The sequence below is a fragment of the Leptidea sinapis genome, chromosome 12 (assembly GCF_905404315.1).
Source record: "Leptidea sinapis chromosome 12, ilLepSina1.1, whole genome shotgun sequence".
Lineage (NCBI taxonomy): Eukaryota > Metazoa > Arthropoda > Insecta > Lepidoptera > Pieridae > Leptidea > Leptidea sinapis.
In genome coordinates, this window is record NC_066276.1 from 2,319,936 (window position 1) to 2,337,852 (window position 17,917).

General features: G+C 38.3%; 1 long non-coding RNA gene across 1 annotated transcript; it reads right to left on the bottom strand.

Annotated features, from left to right (window-relative positions):
• Positions 1-11,765: 11,765 nt before the first annotated feature.
• Positions 11,766-13,796, bottom strand: LOC126967119 (uncharacterized). Its single transcript, XR_007729934.1, has 2 exons — positions 13,696-13,796; positions 11,766-12,090 (listed from the first exon to the last, which is right to left on the bottom strand). It is a non-coding gene; the product is annotated as an uncharacterized LOC126967119 (long non-coding RNA).
• Positions 13,797-17,917: the final 4,121 nt, after the last annotated feature.

Below are 17,917 nucleotides of genomic sequence, written 5' to 3' on the forward strand. Positions count from 1 at the left end.
TCCCGGTTTCGAGTCTTGCATTGTTCATAACAGCTTATGTTTTCAACTTTAATCTGTGTAATTAATCCCAGAAGTTAGGATTACCACTTTATAAAAATAACAAATTGCTTAGATTTAATAGAGCGACATCACAAGTCAATTTTCTTATATGCAAATATTAGGGTTGAGCCGGTCATCAACTGTGAAGTAGATCCTGTAGATGAAGCCACAACCTGAGAGTTGAACAAGACATACAAGATTCTTAAATCTGCAAAAACCCTCAACTTATATGTTATCTCTTAAAAAGCTGACGCCTGCACCGAAAGACCTTCGCATTTGCGATCGCTGGTTCATTATTTCGCTAATACACTCTTAAAATGTAATCGTAGTGAACGCAGTTAAGGCATACACAGATTGGCCAAGTAAAGGTCTGTCACGTGCGCCGGTCGAGGACGTCTTCTCACGTTTGTTCACATTTCAACGGACGAGTTTATTCGGTGTCGACAGAAGGACGCCCACCTCAACGACTGCTTGGTGGCTGCCGTGCCGGATGCCCTGCGCAAGATGAGGAAAGGTTCGTATCACGAAGTATCAGCTGTTTTCTATCGGTTTAAATTGAGAGCGCGCCTTGGTAAGTACTAATTACAAGCAAGTAAAACATTCTTTTGAGTCAAGGCCGGAACGCATTAAAGGCTGGACCGCACTAGAGCAGCGCTGCGATGCGCGTCGCTTCACGTCGCTAGACGGTAGCTGTCGCTACAATATGAGGGATGGTGACGAGAATTTGGTCATTATTTCTTTGTTGTGTGCAGAATGAAGAATGGAAGAGATCCTCCTCCATAATTCGTTCCTCCTCCATCCATTTAGATTGCCTACATACCAGGGTCACGCTAGCAAGAAGGCGGATATCTACACGATATCACACTAACTTCAGAATGGTTCAGAAAGCGGCCCGCCGATTGAGTATGCGTACTGTTAATTGTTAAGTTTATAGAATTTTGTCTACGACATTCTGAAAAAAATAATTTTAAGACTTCAAAATATAAAATATTATGTTATGCAAGTAAATTTTAATGTCGGTAAACTATTAAATAAAAGTGTATAAAGTTCAACAGCTGCAGAGTGCAGACGGGTGTCCGGTGTACTTAAAATTGTTCGTGCTAACGGTCGGATTTTAAACTGTACAAAAGGAACCAGAAGATTGAATTCAAAATAATCTCAGGGAGTATTTCTTTTCAAAATAACAAAATAAGTAACACACTATAATATATTATACACCACATAAAACTACTTTACATGATATTACTTCAATAATTTTAATTTTTTTTTTTGTCTTTGTATTTTATTTTATAAACTTCTACTATTTTATAACCTTGTAAGTCATTGTTTTTGGATATTGTTTTGTATAAAACGACCAAAATGATGACTCGCGGAGCCTTAGCTCGTCAGGAGGAGATTAACCTCCAACTGACTTTGCAGCAATTAAAGGCAGCTAAAGAGGAAATCCTGCAGTTGCATAAGGAAAGGGATGAAAATGAAAAGGAATTAATTGATATGCTAGCCAGGAATAGACAGTTGAAAAGCGAGATGGCTGAGTTGGATGAGAAATGTTCAAATGCTATTGGGGAACGTGACCAACTTCAAATGATATTAGAAGGTTTTGGGAACTGTAGTGATGCATATGAAGAGGCCCTGAAGCGCATCACTGAGTTAGAAATTGAATTGCATGATGCTAAAAATGAAATCAGTAATTTTCAGATCTATAAATCCAATTTGACTCCCTCACATAACCAAAGTTTATTTGATGAGTTGGTCTGTAGCGCTCCTGAAGTTGTTTCTGCTAAGACTAATTCCAACAATAGTTTAATAATTAACCTTACAAGTCACAATAGTCACCTGAATTCATCTAAAGAGGTTAAGAGAATTAAATGTAGCAGAAACAAGCTGAAAAAGTATATTAAAATAAATAAATACATAAAAAAGACAAATAAATTAGTAAATAAGCAAAAATTAATGAACAAAAATGTAAAATTTAGTAAAGAAAGAATAGATCTAATTAATCAATTAAATTTATACTCATTAACAATTCAAAAGAACCAATTAAAATATGAATCAGATATAAATAAATTAAATAATGAAATCCTAAATCTACAGAAATCATTGGAAACAATGAATAACAGATACAATGTTACAAACAAACAAGTGAAGGATCAAGTACTGGTTTTAGATGAACTTCTTATAAACAAGGAGTCCGTGACAAGACACCACAAATGTGTTACCTACAACTTAGAGAAGAAATCTGAGCCTACTTGTGAGCCTCTTGCTAATCAGCAATTACCTTCACACAAATATAATCAAAACACAAGCTCATCTGATACTAAGTCTATCAGTTCCTTTAAACCAAATAATGTGAATAGCAAAATTGTAATGTTTAGTGATAACTTAGGTAAAGGTATGGGCCGGCTTATTTCAAGCGAGATGGGACAGGCAGTAACAAATTATTGTTTACCAGGACTAACCTTTTCACAGATTGTGCAAAGGCTATCTAAATTTAACTTCACCCCTGACACTACCTTAATGTTATTAATTGGAAACAGAGGAAATACAAACAGAACACAGCTAATCAAACAGTTTGAGTGTTTAGATTCTCTAAACATAAACCAAAAACGTTATATTTTTTAATGGGACAAATCTGTGAGTATATCTACCATTTAAAAACGAAAAATTTCTCCTTAATTGTTAGTCAGTTGAAAAGTACATTGATCACTTTGCTATTAATATTATGGTAGGCGTTAACAATCGCGCAATGTTCTATCTACACAGAATGTTTTCCTTAAGAGATATACATAAGCCCTCACGTACTTTTTTGTACATAACATACACAATTCCGCGATATTTTGTTATATCTCAAAATTAATCAAAATAAATGGTAAATTTGTAATATTATTCAGGTTGCTTAGACTTTTTTGATGTGTGTAATATCTATTCTTTGATATTACATTAAGCAAATATTGTTTTTTTCCTACCATAACTTGTTACTAGCTAAATTTAATAATTCTAGGTAAAAAGGAAACATAAGTCGGTTTAGTTTTATCTGCAAAATGTTAAAATTACTCTAAAGCGTTCCTGACACGTTAAAACTGTTATATATAGTTGTTGTGGGGTAAAAAAAGTCGGTGATAGAGAGAACAGAAATCCTGCATTATACAAAGTATGGATGGAGCCAGCCATTGCAATTTTTAAGAAAAAATATAATATAAACCATTTGTTACTATTAATGTGATATACCTCACTTCTGGGATTAATTGAATTAAATTTATAACAAAACTTTCCTGAACGATGCGGGACCACCAGTGGAAGACTCCTGTGCACAGGATGTCGGCTTGGTTATGGGTAGGTACTACAACGGAGCCTATTTCTGCCGTAAAGCTTCAACCCAATAAGACGTCCCAAACACGTAACGGTAGACCCGGATGACGACATCACCATTGCGAACGCGACACCCACACAAACACCGACACAGACACGCACACACCGCCTTCGCAGGCGTAGGCGCAGTCAACCACCGCAAACCACTGGCACTCGTCACTCTGACGATGGCCAGCGGCCCGCACCCTAGATACACCACACATTGTTTTGATACCCGACGAGACGTTAGTCCTCGTCCTGTAATCGTTTCACTACACTCACTCACACACGGACTGACTGACGGACTGACATACACCACTTACACAATCACAAACACACTCCACAAACAGACACAAACACAAACATACATGCACACAAACATTTACACTACTTACATACATACAAACATACATACAAACAATCATAAACACATACATACACACTTACATACATTACACAAAACATCACCACACTCGCCGGCGAGTGTGTTCTTCTCACCTTTCATCTTTCATCCTCATTTCATCTTCATTTTCATTCTCTCTCCTTCCCACAAGCACACAGCCGGTCTGAGGTTCGAGTCTCCTTAGGAGACGCCCCGCGACTGTTGTTGCGTAGTCTTTGCGGCCTCCACGGCCCACGTCCTACTTCGCTGTGAAAGCCAGGGCTGCTAACAGCACAGAGGAGGTTTTAGTCAGTATGGGGCGTCCGCTTACGCGGACACGGCGAGCCCCGGAACGGGGCGTACATACGTAACAGTATTTCCTCCTCTCAAAAAAAAAAAAGCCGTAAAGCAGTGTAGAAGGTACTGTGTTTCGGTCTGAAGGGCGCCGTAGCTAGCGAAATTACTGGGCAAATGAGACTTAACATCTTATGTATGAAAGACACTGGGATCACATATCATCAGTAAGTATTTTTTATTTTATTTATTTCAATGTAAAATAACACGAAGCGTATATTACTTACAAAATTTGAAAGATGCCATTGAGTGTCAAGATGTCACACACACAAGCATCTAATCGTTGCCGTAATAAAAAAGCTATTGTTCTTGGGTAGTGCGGTATCTACCTGGAGCGCAGCGGAGACCAATCCTTAATCTAAGACCCTATGAAATATTGTTATGGGGCAGTGCAGCCGATATTAATACCATCCTTGTACTGCAGAATAGGACTATTCGCGCTATTTATAACCTAGGTCCTAAAGAATCATTAACAGCAAAATTTAAAATAATATAATAAAAATTTATTTATGCTCATAAACACACACACAGTCATAATAATGGTACCACAGGTTACTTAGTTATAAATTGTATTGTACGATACTACACAATTATTATGTTGTAACTAAATTAAGAAGAAAAAAAAAGCGCACCGAGTTTCTAGCGAGTTTTTTATGAAAATAAGGGACGAGACGAGCACGACGTTCAGCTTATGGCAATTGATACGCAATGCCCTTTACAATGTAATGCCGCTCAGGATTTTTGAAAAAACCCAAAAAAAAAATTGCGCTCGTCTCGTTGAGACGTAATAAGACAAGTCTCATTTGCCCAGTAATTTCACTAGCTACGGCGCCCTTCAGACCGAAACACAGCAATGTTTACACATTACTGCTTCACGGCAGAAACACCCAAAATCTAGTCGGCATCCTGTGCCAAGGAGCCTCCCACTGGTAAAGAGGGTATGCATTTGGCTTAATATTATTTTTTTCAAAAACTTTACTATGCGTCGGTAGTACAGAAACAGTACGATAGTTATGCGGGTCAGAATTTTGTCCCAATTTGAATATTGGTGTAATCTTACTATATTTTAGAAGGTCATGAAATACGCTATATTCAATACAACTTTTTTTTTAATATTTTATATGAGAGGGGGCAAACGGTATGGGCATAGGTGAGGCAACCGCGCTTGGACATACGCAACAACAGGTGTGTCAAGAAATTCGTTGCCGGCCTTTAAGGTGGGAGTATCCTTTTTTCTTGAAGGTCCCTAAGTCGTATCTGTTCGGGAAGACCGCCGCCGGTAGTTGATTCCACAAAGTGGCTGTGCGAAGCAAGAAATTTCGAACAAAACGCGCGGTTGTGACCACAAGAAGACACAAGGTCTTCTTGGTGTTGAATTGGACTAAATTTTGTCGGCCCCATTCCGAGACTTTGCAAAGCATAGTCTCGATTTCAGACACAAGTTTGTTCCGGTTCTCGTCGACGCTATCCCGGGACATGTTGGCAGGGCTGGTGTAGGAAGCATACCTTGTGCTGTTGTCTGCATAGCAATGAATACTGCTGATTTGCAGCATATCATTAATATGCAGAAGAAACAGTGTAGGGGATAGCACGCAGCCTTGCGGAACACTACTTACATACATACAAACATACATACAAACAATCATAAACACATACATACACACTTACATACATTACACAAAACATCACCACACTCGCCGGCGAGTGTGTTCTTCTCACCTTTCATCTTTCATCCTCATTTCATCTTCATTTTCATTCTCTCTCCTTCCCACAAGCACACAGCCGGTCTGAGGTTCGAGTCTCCTTAGGAGACGCCCCGCGGCTGTTGTTGCGTAGTCTTTGCGGCCTCCAAGGCCCACGTCCTACTTCGCTGTGAAAGCCAGGGCTGCTAACAGCACAGAGGAGGTTTTAGTCGGTATGGGGCGTCCGCTTACGCGGACACGTCGAGCCCCGGAACGGGGCGTAAATACTGGTTCTACAGGGTATATACAGGTTCTCGTCGACGCTATCCCGGGACATGTTGGCAGGGCTGGTGTAGGAAGCATACCTTGTGCTGTTGTCTGCATAGCAATGAATACTGCTGATTTGCAGCATATCATTAATATGCAGAAGAAACTGTGTAGGGGATAGCACGCAGCCTTACGGAACACCAGCGTTTATGAGTTTTAAGTCGCAGCATGCACCGTTGATAACAACCTTGACGCTCCGATCGGCCAAAAAGCTAGAGACCCATTTGAACAACTTCTGGGGAAGCCCATAGGATAGCAGTTTCGCTATAAGCGCTTAATGTCACACTCGATCGAAGGCTTTCGCTATGTCAAAACTCATCGCCAACGCCTCTCCCTTCGACTCAATTTATGGGTGAGGTATGCAAGAAGATCAACAGTTAAAGGACCCTGACGGAAACCGTACTGGCAGTCGCTGATCCCAAGAGCTGGCGGTTGATTATCGATTCCATTACTTTGGAGAAAATGGAGATTATGGCAATGGGGCGGTAGTTGGACGAATCCGAGCGTACACCTAAATTAGGGATCGGGTGCACTAAAGCCGCCTTGCATAATTTCGGGACTACGCCTGAAGAAGAAACTAAAAACTAAAGAAAAAGAATAGGGGAGTCCCAGGCCCATAGGTGTCGTAAGAGGCGACTAAGGGCTTTTTAGAAGTGGGAGAGTCACGCTGCCGTCGTATGACGTCAGCACAATCGGACCAGACTCGTCAGGGTTAATTACCACACACGCACAGAATACCGGCGTGAAGTAGCGGCCTAGCGCCGCTATTTTTCGCATAGGTTAGTCGAGGACCGGAGGCCATCACTTCCGACAGGTCCGAAAAAAGATATTACCCCAGGAGGGGACCGGCTCTACCAGAGCCGGAGAATCCCTCCCTGAGCACTCTCGCTCGGGCTGCCCTTCGTATTCTGGGGAGGGCACGGAACCGCGCATGACCGAGGACAAACGAGGCAGTAACACCACGGGACCCCGCTCCACGCTCAACGTGGCCTTGTGCAATATCAGGGAGACGGCGCAGCCGGCCTTGTGTTTCCTTACGGAGACGCAGATATCTCGACCTAGCGATACGTCATATTTAACGTACCTGATAACGTGCATGATATCTGCTGTCGCCGTCTCGGCAATTTTGAGGGTAGGGACCTGTCTACTCTCTGGCTGCGCGTAGATTTAGAGGACCGCGTCCGCATCTATGCGTGTATCTGCAGGTGGTAACGTAGAAACCGATCATCTCATCGGCTGCGTTGAAGCGGCAATTGACGACGTGCTTGCACAGATCCCCTCCGCTGAAATCGTAGTCTTGGGTGATTTCAACGGGCACAATGCCGAATGGCTTGGATCACGCACCACAGACTACGCAGGGTGATCTGTGCATAATTTTGCTTTGGGTGTATGGTGTGTCCCAATTTGTTGAGTCGCCAACGCGGCTATCGGATGTGGATAGCCACATGCCGTCCTTATTAGATCTTCTGCTGACTTCACATCCCGATGGTTACCAGGTCATTGTTGACGCCCCTCTCGGGACGTCCAACCATTGCCTGGTCAGGAGTGTAGTGCCTTTCCGACGCCAATGTCGCCATCCACCAGCGACCTGCCGCGGTTTGCACTACAAGTCAGCTGATTGGGATAGGATGTGTTCCTTTTTTGCATCCTACCCTTGGGGCAAGGTTTGTTGCCCTTCGGATGTGATACTACAGGGCATGGATATTTTATATACCAAGCTCTGTAGTACCGACCGGTGGCAGATCACAGCCCTGGTTCGATGCGTCAGTTAAAGCAGCATCTGACTGCAAAAAATAGGCGTATCGAACTTGGGTTGCGGCGGTAGGTACAAAGGATCCGAACTGCAAAGTTCTTAAGAGGAAATATAACCGTGCCTCCAGATTTTTTAAGCGGCAAATCGCCCGTGCGTATTCGAAGCACGTCGTCAAAATCGGCGAGCAGCTTTCCAGTTACCCGACCGGAATACGCAAGTTCTGGTCGTTGTCGAAAGCTGGTCTTGGTAACTTCAACCAGCCGTCCCTGCCGCCGTTGCACATGAGAAATGACACCCTGGCCCATACGGCAAAAGAGTAAGCTGATCTCCTGAGCACTCTTTTTGCCTACAACTCGACTCTTGACGACAACGGAAAAACACCGCCGACCACCCCACAGTGTCAGAGGTCTATGCCTGAAGTACAGTTCAGACAGAAAACTGTTAGACGAGCTCTGTTTTCGTTGGACGTCAGGAAGTCGAGCGGGCCAGATGGCATTTCTCCAATCGTGCTTAGAACGTGTGCCCCTGAGTTGACGTCGGTGCTAACGCGTTTATTTCGGCACTCTTATTCCAAAGGCGTAGTCCCTGACTCATTGAAGTCAGCCCTTGTCCATCCGATCAAAAAAAAAGGAGACAGTTCGGATCCGGCAAACTACAGGCCTATTGCTATTACCTCCCTGCTCTCCAAAATCATGGAGAGCATAATTAGCCGTCAGCTCTTGGTATACCTAGGCGGTCACCAGTTGATCAACGACCGACAATACGGCTTTCGGTCGGTCGGCAGGTGATCTTCTGGTATACCTAACATATAGATGGGCGGCGGCTATTGAAAGCAAGGGGAAGGCCTACATAATATAATATGAGGATGTAACGAAGGCCTTTGATCGTGTATGGCACAAGGCGCTCCTCTCAAAACTTCCATCATTAGGGCTTCCCGAGAGCTTGTGCAAGTGAATCTGCAGCTTCCTCACTGGTCGCAGCATACAGGTCGTTCTCGACGGATATTGCTCGAACCCGAAGCCCGTGAATGCTGGAGTGCCCCAAGGCTGTGTGCTATCTCCCACGCTGTTTCTTCTGCATATCAATGATATGTTGGACACCTCCAACATACATTGCTATGCAGACGACAGCACTGGCGTGTATACGGCATACACGGGCCATGCAGGTCTCTCTCGGGAAATCGTCGAGCAGTGCCGGGAGAAACTTGTGTCTATCGAGTCCTCTCTTGAGAAGGTCGCGGAATAGGGTAAATTGAACCTTGTCCAATTTAACCCCCAGAAGACTCAAGTTTGCGCGTTTACGACAAAAAAATGCCATTTGTCGTATCACCGCATTTCGACAGCACTTCCCTTAAAGCCTCGCCTAGTATCGGAATACTGGGTCTCGAAATCTCGAGCGATTGCCAATTTCGTGGCCATCTGGAGGGCAAAGCCAAATTGGCTTCAAAGAATTTGGGCGTCATTAATAGAGCACGGAAATACTTCAAGCCGGCCCAAATTCTAGCGCTCTACAAAGCGCAGATCTGGCCACACATGGAGTATTGCTGCCATCTCTGGTCTAGCGCACCCCAGTATCAGCTCGATCCATTTGACCGCGTGCAATGTAGAGCAGCTCGAATTGTCGGGGACCCAGTGCTCTGTGAACGGCTAGATCACTTGGCGTTGCGTAGAGATGTCGCTTCATTGTGTGTCTCCTACCGCTTTTATCACGGGGAGTGTTCCGAAGTGCTGTTTAACCTGATTCGTGCAGCCGAATTCCACCTTCGCACGACACGCCACAAGTTAGGATATCATCCCCACCATCTGGATATGTGTGGCAGTCTTCCACAGTGCGGTTTTCAAGGAGTTTTCTTCCACGTACTACAAAGCTGTGGAATGAACTTCCTTGTGCTGTGTTTCCGAGATGATACGACATGGGTACCTGCAAAAAAAGCGCGTACACCATCCTTAAAGGCCGGCAACGCTCCTGTGATTCCTCTGGGGTTGCAAGAGATTGTAACTTAACAACAGGTGACCCATACGCTCGTTTGTCCTCCTATTCCATAAAAAATAAACATTGCGTGTGTACAAAGTACACGTGTTTCCCTGTATGCATAAAACTAGTTTTTAAGGATATGTGTAATGTGGTTATACTTAATAAATAAATATAAATATAATTTGATTAAGGAATACGTTTATAATTAGTAAAATTGTTTATCTACACCCATGCTTTAAATCCTCTATTAAAGTATCTGTAACAGTTAGCTTATTGCCAACATTAAAACATACAATGTTCTAATAACCATTACATCATCCAAACGAGTGTTGTAATGTTGTACTGAATTTCATAACAACACTCCTTTTTTTCAATCCCTTCATGCTCAAAGAGTTGTAACAGACAGCCACAATCCTATTGCTCGATGCGTGGTATCTGTATGAATTTCAAAAAAAGAACATTTTCGTTTACGCGCGTTCCACACTGCCAGAACGTCGCGCGCCGTAAAAAAAGTAGGTTATTCGAATCCCCGCCATTTTCCTCGATATTTTTAATGTTTTGATTACAAAAAATGAGCGATTCATTTTAAACGCTGCAAAAGAACATTATATTCGAGTGAATTTTAATTATTGCATTATACAAAATGTAAATTACTACTAAAATAAACAATTATTTCATTAATACTTAGTTTATTTGTATATAATCAGTAATGGATGATATTAGGTTACTACTAGGACTTGCTGTTTTAATGTTAGCAATAAGTTAACAGTTTCAGAATCTTTTAGAGGATTCAAATTCTGGGTGTAGATAAAGTCTTGTATGCAACTGTTGATAATTAGGTATTAAAACACTCATGTGGTACTATTATCACACTCGGCTTCGCCTCGTGAGATAAATATATATTCGTGTTTTAATACCCCTTATTACACAACAGTTGCATAAATAACAATATCAATACAGCTTTTTACTCTAGTACTCTATATTATAGAAAGTGTGTCAGTATTACATTATACTAGCTGATGCACGCGACTGCGTCCGCTTAGATAAAGGGTTTTTAAAAATTATAGGCAAGTTTCAATTTGAAGATTATCTCATGTCCTATTCTAGTTCCGGTTCCCGTTTTTGCTCCCGTTCCCAACATATTTTATGAATCTAATTTCGAGGAAGATTGCTATGGCAAACTTAACATGCTATTGGTATAGTTATAGCTCATCGACGTGAATTTCGTTTTTTACAGATCCTGCGGGAAATATAGTTTTTCCGGTATAAATGTAGCCTATGTCCTTTCCCAATCTCTATTCTATCGCTGTACCAATTTTCATCCAAATCGGTTCAGTAGCTCCGGCGTAAAAGCTTAACAAACAAACTTACATTCACATTTGTAATATTATGTAGGGATATACACCTCATTATACAAGATAATTAGAAATATAACAATTAATGAATGATGAGTGAATGAGATATATATATATATATATACATATATATACACTTACTTACTTACACAATTAGATATTTTTTGTAAGTGCTTTATGTAGTGCATGTAATTGTTGGGTTTCCAACGTGAAATGAATAAATAAATAAAAAGTTAAGTTTTCCGCTCCTTACTTCTACAAGTTCAGTAACACTTAAACGCTGGAGCAAATCAGCAGGTTTAAACCAAAGTACTGAAAAAAGCATTCAATAACAGAATCGCGAATGAAGCCCTATCATTGAGCACGAAAAACCTATGCATAATCACTAGGATGCTAACTTTGCACTGTCGCCTAAATAACCTAAAGCACCTCAGTGTGGTCGGAATAAAAAACGAAAGGACTTGCAGATTAAGACTCATTAGGACTAGTCAAATAGCCACCCTCTTCAAGTAATAATAAATAATAAAGGTTCACAAATCATAAAACATACATTAAAATGTTCAAAAGCTTTATTATATAATATTGCGACGAGAAATAAACGAAATTAAATTAATGCTGTTCCCACTCTATGTCATTTCTCTTTTGACTTGATTAGTTGGATCGTGGATAATCACGTGGAGATCTATTAAAATGTTTCATTTGTTTTTGTAATGAACTAAAATCACCATTATCATCATCAGCTGGTTCTGGAACTTCATCTCCCTCGTTCGCTCTCCAATGGCTAAATCGTTGAATATCAGATGGTGAATCTAAGGAATCTTTATTCTGGCTCATGTCATTCGCTTTATTTATCTTTCCCCATCCATCTTGTAAACTCTAAAAACCATAAAAAAATAAGGAATGAAACGTTAGAAATAATAGCAATTATAATGTCGGTTTGAATGCTAATTGTAAATAAATTCTACTTTAAAATAAAATAACATATTCACATCTAATTTTCCTTACTGGGATAAGTGTAAGAATAAAATAAGCCAAAAATAAAACTCTAATAATACTACAAAGTCATTACAACCATATCACTAATGTTACCTCTACCAGTAATAATGTGCCAAAAACAGTCACCACGAGCTATCTAACGCTTTACCAGTGGGAGGCTCCTTTACACAGGATGCCGGTTATATTATTTTTTATTTTCTAATAAAACATTTAAATTTATTTATACATCATATAATAATAATACTGACACACTATAACACAAATTATCTTGCCCCAAACTAGGCATAGCCTGTAGTAAGGGTACATGACAACGATATATTTAATACAATATTTTTATATTGAATATATCGTGTATAACATGTTTAATTACTTAATTACATAAATATACCGTATGTTATATACCGTATGTTTATATATGTTAATATCCGAGACATGGATGTATATACATCCATGTCTCGGAGACAAACATTCATATTCATCATATAAATGATTGCATCTTTATTTTTTCAGCTTCATTGGAACCCGGGACCTCTCTCAAGAGGCAGGCAATAGATAATGCCTGAACAGTAGACTTTATAATAAAACTGTATAAATATTAACAATTTGTTATGTTTTTAAAGTGATAACCCTCACTTCTAGGATTAATACACAAATAAAATTTGAAAAACAAAATTTTATGAACGATTCGGGATTCGAACCCACGACCTCCGGCGTTCCGTGCCGGTGCTCTAAACCACTGAGCTAACGGAATAAAAAGGAACGCCGGAGGTCGTGGGTTCGAATCCCGCATCGTTCATAAAATTTTGTTTTTCAAATTTTATTTGTGTATAAATATTCAAATTAATAAGATTAAAATCAAACTTAGAATCATGGAACTTAACATCGCTTTTATCATAAAAAAGAAGGTAAAAAATATATTTTATCAATGACACCATTCTAAAATATTATCTTGGCTATTTATTATAAAACAAAGTCCTCCGCTGCGTCTGTCTGTCGTAGCGTAGCGTAGTTCTCGAGAAAAATTCGTTAAGTTTTTCTTCACAATTTTGTATACATTAACGATAAATATATTTACGACAACGAAAACGCTGTCTTAGCCCTTCGAGATGAAACAAAATAATGTATGGGGGAATTGTGTATCATTGATAGTTCTACAGAAAAGTCCAATGGCATATGTCTATCTTACAAGCATAATATACTATACCAATTTTAATACTTAAGAAATTGGCAATTATAAAGCAGTAATATAAAAGTTGTTTACACAAATTATTATTCCTTATTCCTTATCATTTTATTATTACATATTATAAAATCATTTAAATTCTATGGCAGACTACCTTAATCCAGAATACTTAGGAACATTTTTTTATATGGACAGAACAGCGTCAGTTTATATTCAACTAGCAGTAATCTGCTACTAAATGTTAATTAAAGATATAAAATTTAATGTTACAAAAGTTATTTTAAGAATAGAATTCAACTTACATTTTCCACAAACATTGTTACAAGTAACGCGCTACAAATATATTTAATCATTATGTATTTTCCGAATATAAGCTGTACTCGTTTAATATCTGACGATAAACTTGAAGTTCAGCAATATAATGATTGTAGGTTTCGTGAATTCGACTTATATACTGTTTTGTCTTTATTTTTTATTATTATTTTAAAACAATTTCCTTTATTCTAGCAATTTCCTTCCAATTTTAATGTTAATTAAATCGTGGATCCGACTTACACGAGTAGAGTTTAAATTTCTGTGTTACTTGGTTATAGTTATTAGTATTTACTATTATTATGATCTATTTATTATTACAAGGAAACATAACAAACACATCACAAGAACTGAACAATATAGGAAAGAGATACAAAATATAAATATAGATGCGTCCTAACACATATTTCACAAATACAATAATGACAAAAATAAAAATCAAAGGTTCTATAGGTCACAAACGCAAACATTCACAGAAGTAACTAATTTGATTATGAGCATTGATACAAAAGATGTAGACAAATGAAATTAATTAAAACTAAACTTGGGGCAATGATAACAACGATTTTAATTTTAATTCTAAACTGTGTCTGAACACAGCAGGGGAGCACGAAAATATGTCGATGTCAAGAAATCTATAGTTATAAGATTTACACATTCAGTGTAATGGCGCGCGAAACCCAATGTTAGTTCTTGGGGACGATAGCTCAAAAGTAATGCATGAGCGGAGGGACCTGGCAGGGACGTGAAAGCCTACGTGAAAGACTGAGGAGTTCAGAAGATGTCAGCTCACCAGTACAATATGTACTTTACAGTTACACAGTCTGTTATTGTGCGGCGCTGACATAGCTGAAGAAAGTTGTATTCAAGCAACAAATCATTATAGTGGGCTCGGTTTCCTTTTACACGATAATTTAATGTGCGTAAGAACTTTTTTGAACAGTCTCGACTCTTTTTTCGTGGATCATGTAAAAAGGATTCCATATTTGACTTGCATATTCTAGTTGGGGTCGCACGAGGGACTTATAAAGATATGTGTAAGTACACTTGTCTTTAAATTGCTTGGATACACGTGTTATGAAGCCTAGCATGCGCAGAGAGCTATTTATAATATGGTCTATATGGTTGCCGAGGGTTAGTGTGCGGTCTAAATGAATACCCAGATCGAAGAGAATCGTGATAATATTTTTATTTCTGGTGAACAGGATAGAGTAAAAAGGATTCCATATTGGGCTTGCATATTCTAGTTGGAGTTGCACGAGGGACTTATAATGCGATCAGGTCGTTATATTCATATTTTTGTATGTATATGTTTTTGTTATCTTAATCAAAGTGAGATTATTATATACAATTAAAACGTAAAAAAAAAACAAACCTGTACCAAACCTCAATAACTGGTATTGCTGTATGCCTAGGCAAAATTTACATTAAACCTCTAAACTGCATAATATGAAGTCCTGACTCGTGATACTTGTTGCTAGGTTACTAATGATTTCAACCGCTATGAAAGACATTACTATCATCGCTACCATATTTATGTTCTCCTGGTGTCTATGTAGTAATACGTCGTGCGCAATCTTTAAGATTCTGACGCCATGAGCACATATTTTTACCTGTTTGCAAAATAATAACAATAATTATACTGTTAAAGTAAACGGTACGGAATTCCCATTCAGACCGGAACTAAGATAGTGATTGTACACTTCTCTATCATCTCGCTTTTTCGTTTCATCAAAGTCCAAATCAAATCAAATCAAAATCACCTTATTCAGGCAGGTCAAGGAAATGACTTTTCTTTTTATATGCACCTCCTTTGAGGGTTGAGCTTTAATAAGAAGAAGTGGCAAGAAACTCTTTGTGACAATCTCTCACTCACAAATCATTTCAGTTACAATATATGTAAAGTGATGCAGCAATAATACTCAAATCCATACACACCGTAAATAAATAAAGGTATTCAGCGACCATTTTATTAGCAATTATAAAAAAAATACAATTTTTAATTTAAAACCATGAGGCAGTTTCCGGCTACAGGATCATCCTGCCAGCGATTCTAATGAAGTTTCGCTTCAAAAAACATTTTCTTTTGAAACGAAATGGTTTATTTGTATGAATCGTGGTAACATAGTTGTTAACAATTAATTGTTGTACAACACAATTCGCCAATATATCGGCATACAAATATTTGATTGTTAATATTGGAATTTTTATATTTATATGTCGCTAATAAACATTACATAGTTTTAATTATAATATAATATTAAATAAACATTAGTTTGTAGGTACCTCTCAAAAAATTACATTTAAATACTATTCTTTTTGGCTAAGGCATTCTTTTAAACTATAAAAGCATTTATCTATTAGCCATAATTTAAATTTTTTATGCATTAATGTTTTAGGCATCTCTCTAATATTCTTTGGAAGGTGGTTAAAGACCCTTATACACATAATATTTGCGCTATTTTGATGAAGCGCTGTTCTACAGTATGGTATCAGAAGGCGAGTTGGATCTCTTAATCCTAATATGGAATAGTCCTTTGCTGGTTTAAAAAGTTCACCATGTTTCTTAATGAACATACAAATTTCTAATATATATAGACCAGTAAGCGTTAACAGATGGTGCTGAGGACTGACATTGCATAAAGCTCTTATACATTTTTTGTGCCAGAAAAACATTTGAAATATTAGTGGAGTTTCCCCATAGTATTAACCCGTACCGTAAAACTGACGCAATATAACCGTGGTATGCAGTATGTGCAGCATTAAAGGATATAGTTTGTCTGAGCCTTCTTAAAGCGAAAACGAACTTATTTTTATCATATGATAAAAATTATTGTAGTGACAATGAGCTAGTTATTCGCTTAAGGAGCGTTTTAAGTCTTTGAGTGTAACATTATTTATTGTATAATATGAGATGTAGTAATTAGAATGTAAAAGAAAATAGTCACGGCCCCCTTCAGACCGAAACAAAATAGTGCTTGTACATTAATTCTGCTTGGCGGCAGAAAAAGACGACAATGTGGTACTTCAGTATTTGGACATTTGGTCCTTCTTAATTAATCTTCTAGAATTGACTGGTTCGTTCAATTATTTTCGTATAATCTTTTTTTAACTCTTATTTTTCCAACAATCTTAAGAACATTAAGTTGTATATTGACGCTAGCAGCGTTATTCCATACAAAAGTATTCCCTTTTTAATGGATAATGCTTCTAAAGAGGAGATTTTTTGTCACAAAACCAAGATATGCTAAAGCTGTATATGTATAGTATGTCGGTACGTTTTGTTTTTTCAATCAACTTACGACAAAAGAAAATATGACTCTTCAAACATCGTACAAAATGCCATTTTAGTACCGCCCTGTGTAGATGAATACGTAACAATTTTAAAAGGTTTTTAAGAAAAAAGGAAAACGTACCGACACAGACTCGTTCTCTCTGAAAATACTGCATTAAAATTTATTATTTTAATTACAGAGGAAAACAGTTGTATACGAAACCTCTATTTAGTGAAAATTTTGTAGGTAAAATAGGTCTGAGCTGCATTTTTCCCTATCGCACTCTTCGGGGGAAGGCTGGAGGTGAGGGGCGTTGGTTGGCCAGTCCGGAGTATAACTTATGAGTTATGCACATAATATATAGTGTAGATGTATTGTATGTAGTGTGTGACTTATGATTCATTATATTAATTCATATAGAATAAATCAATGCAAGTTACCTACGGATAGACAAGCATGTAGTTATAAATTATACACGCAACCTCAAGTATAAGGGCGCGTTTCCACTGACACGGAGCTGGGCGAAATTGAACTTGTATTTGATTAATCACAGCTGCTTCCATCAGCGACATGGAGTAGAATTTTGAGTAGTTAGACTATGATTGTTTAACTCATGAACCGATAATGTATATATATATTTTCTATATATAGTTTCATAGAGTTATTTCCTTAGGGCTCCATAAAATAATTTATTAGAATTTTGACTGTGTAAACGTGATAACTGAAATGATAAAACATTAGGCCTTTGTCCAGCTGTGGACGTCTTCTGACTGATGATGATGATAATGAAAAATGATAAAGAATAATCGTGAATTCTTTTCAATTTGAACATGTTTTTGTGAAGTGTAATAAAATCAGTAATTTCATTTTCTATTCCATCTTTCGTATTAACTTTTTCAATGTTATATTGGATTTTACTTCCACAGTGGAATCATCA